This window comes from Cyprinus carpio, chromosome B7, assembly GCF_018340385.1.
Source record: "Cyprinus carpio isolate SPL01 chromosome B7, ASM1834038v1, whole genome shotgun sequence".
NCBI classification, from domain to species: Eukaryota; Metazoa; Chordata; class Actinopteri; order Cypriniformes; family Cyprinidae; genus Cyprinus; species Cyprinus carpio.
Genome location: NC_056603.1, coordinates 3,104,510 through 3,108,083, shown reverse-complemented (window position 1 = coordinate 3,108,083; position 3,574 = coordinate 3,104,510). Strand labels below are relative to the sequence as shown.

Sequence of the window (3,574 nt, the reverse complement as noted above, 5' to 3'; positions counted from 1 at the left end):
CACACACACACACATGCATGGTCTGTCTCTCTCTCTCTTTCACACACACACTCTCCTCTCTCACACACACTCCATCCATTCATATACAGTTACATTATTGAAATCTCTTTGAATATTCATATTTTTTATATAAATCCCAAGATTTTCGCTGCTTTTCTCGGTCAGTCTGTGCATGTGAGGCAGCGTTTAACAGTTTGACGTTGAGTCTTTGATGGGTGTTTCTGCTGTTCTTATGCAGCTCAAGCTTCACGCTGAGGGTTCAGTGTCCACACACACACACACAGGTCCGTCTCATCCGTGTTCATGTGCTTCTATGTGACGGTGGTTGAGTTCTGTCCTCTGATGGCGCACCAGGCCATGAACACGTCCCTGCAGACATCAGACCAGACATCAGTAACAGCACAAATGAACACAGCTGCTCCTTCAGCATGATATGCATCTGGTTTTCAACCACTGAAAGTGTCAAATCTGCACATGGAGCTGCACTGACGCCCCAAAATATCTGGAAGTGAGCCATAGTGGGCCTTAAAAATGAAGACATTAAAAGACGAGTTTAAGAACTACAATATCAAAGGATACTGAGATAATTACTTCTTGAGTTACAAGCAGGCCAGCTTTGGGGATAAAAAGCTTTTTCCCAATGATTTAACTGTCACTTCTGCAGACCTGCCGAGCTTGGGAACATCTTTCGAGTGGCAGCAGTTTGACGGTGATTGTGGGTTGTGCTGTAAAATGTTCTCTTTTGTTGGACAGCAGAGACGCTTCTCATCGCAAGGGAACAAGTTCAGGGTGTGCTGCTTTTTCAAATGCAGGTTAAGCAGAGAGGTGTAAGTGTGAGGTGTGTGTGTGTGTACCTGCAGTGAGTAGCCACACACTCGTTGCTGCAGTACTCTCGGTCCCAGTCTTTGCTCTCTGTGGGTGTGTTGTTACAGCCGGCGCGGACACACACACTGGGAGCGTCTGCAGGAGGAGCGTCTGGAGTCAGAGACACGTTCAGCTCCACCTCCATCTGACGAGGACACACACACACAATCAAAATCACTCTCGCCGTTTGAAGCCTACATATATATAAAACATTTTTATTAAAGGGTTGACAGTTTCAGAACTCAAATCAGCTTATATTGAAGGCAGTCTGGCAAAACAACAGTCTGTGGAATGTGAAAACTAGATGATGTAATAGTGTAGATAAGCACCGCCTCCACAGAACATCAGTGCCTGCTTCTACATCACTGCCAGTTTAGCCCTGCCCACCGATCCCACAGCGCTGCCTGTTTAGCCCCGCCCACCGATCCCACAGCGCTGCCTGTTTAGCCCCGCCCACCGATCCCACAGCGCTGCCTGTTTAGCCCCGCCCACCGATCTGATCCCACAGTGCTGCCTGTTTAGCCCCGCCCACCGATCCCACAGCGCTGCCTGTTTAGCCCCGCCCACCGATCCTACATCACTGCCTGTTTAGCCCCGCCCACCGATCCTACATCGCTGCCTGTTTAGCCCCGCCCACCGATCCTACAGCGCTGCCTGTTTAGCCCCGCCCACCGATCTGATCCCACAGCGCTGCCTGTTTAGCCCCGCCCACCGATCTGATCCCACAGTGCTGCCAGTTTAGCCCCGCCCACCGATCCCACAGCGCTATTTTATAGAAAGTGTTTATTTCAATATTTTCCAAATCATATATGTGATATCTTTATGATTTAATTACATTTACAAAGTGTTTATTTTGATAGTTTTGTATTTAAATTATATATTTATTTCAATTTAATTTATTATTAGTTTCAACAGTTTCTTCACCAACTAAAAGGAATAACAGAATTTTAGTTCAGAACAGGATCTTCGCGCACAGAGTTCAGACTCACCCCTTCTTCAGTGACCTCCTCGGTTGCCGTCGGCGACAGGTCCGTTATTATGGCAGTGGGGGGCGGCACCTCGGCGGCCGGCGACTCTGCGGTGGTTACGATGATCGGTGCGCTTACGTTGCTCTGCGCGACCGGGACGAACTTGATCTGCAGTGGCGGCCGCGTTGCCGTGGCGATCACACGTGGTTTGGCCTGCAGAGGGGGCGGAGCCGGGGAATGCAGCATCTGCTGCAGGCGCGGGGGAGGGGGCGTGTTCTGCATCTGCTGGAGCGGCGGGGGTTGCCGCGGCGACTGCAGCTGCTGCTTGGAGATCTTGTTGGCGGGGGGCGGGGCCTGTGGTTTGTGCGCGCCGGTGCGCGAGCGCGTGGTCACCTGCGGCAGGTCCAGGATGATGTTGGAGGTGCAGATGTTGGTGATGGTGTTGTTGTCGGGAGCATGCACTGGGATGCGGGAGGAGCGCGGCGGCGTGACGGGTTCCGGAGGAGACACCGGAGCGTCTAATACTTCAATAGTCGGCTGCTGCAGAAAAACAACACCACATTAACAAGGGTGCTCTTAAACCTACTTCTCAAATAAACACAAGCAGGGCTCCAGACTCCAGTTTTTCTGCTGATGGGGCTCTAGACTCCTCCCACCGGTCACTCTTTTGACTTACTTATAATTTGGTCATAATTTTTAATTTTGATTTGTTTTTTGCTATGGGATTAATCGATGCATGCTGCTGAACTGTTATCATCATTTATAGTTATATGGAAATGAAAGTGGTTAACATTCAACCCGCTCTTTTTCATCAGTTAGTATTGCTTGTGATTTGATTTCGTGAACCGTTCCTCTTTTGCTGTGTTATAAGCTGCAGGCTTCGGAGGCTTTCGCTTTCAAATTCACAATCTTGTCACGTTTTACAAGAAAAGATAATTGTCTGTTTTGCTTATATTAACACACATTTCAATTTGAAGACTAAAGCAAAAGATGGATTTATTGTTATTCTTAATTGAAAAGCACATCCACAACTGTTTCCAGCACTTAGAGCTCTAAAAATGATTGTTTAATGGGATGACCAAAATATTCTTTGTGGTAAACACACTTATGTAAATTAGTAGTGGTCAGTTTACATAAAGCACAGAGTGAAAGTGATGGGAACAAGACACTGGATGTGGCACGGCAGGCGTTCTCAGCGATGTCAACATAAAAGTCCCTAGACACATCAGCCAAGCACAACACATGATAATACCAGCTGTAAATGGGCTTGTGAATCCTATATGGCTCAGCAATATGATTGGTAATATTATGGAGTATTACTGCCGTCTGAAGCTGATTGGCTTTATAAGCCGCCAGGGCTTTCAGATACTCCTTCTTGGCAGCTTCCGTCTTCCTCTTGTAAAAAGGAGAGGGAAAAAACATTTAGGAATCAAATAAATGTAATAAGACAAACAAATCCAAAAATGTTCAAGAGCATAAAAAAAAGACAATTTTTTTTATTTTTTAGAAAGGACGTTATTTTGTTCGCCTTCATTTTACAATGACTTATTTTAACTTTACATTTTTATTATTTATTTTTAATAAAGTGCTCAATTTTGATCATTTTTATTTACACAATATATTTATTATAATTACATTCTATATTTTTGTGATTTACTTATTTTTAGAAAGTGATTATTTTGATCTTTTTTTAGATTACGCCATTTATATTAAATGTGCATTTTTATGACAATTATTTCAGA

The 3,574-nt window shown here is 45.3% G+C and overlaps 1 pseudogene; it reads right to left on the bottom strand.

The window, feature by feature from the left end:
• The window catches only part of LOC109092946, a 12,631-nt pseudogene continuing 9,057 nt past the window's right edge, over window positions 1–3,574 (bottom strand).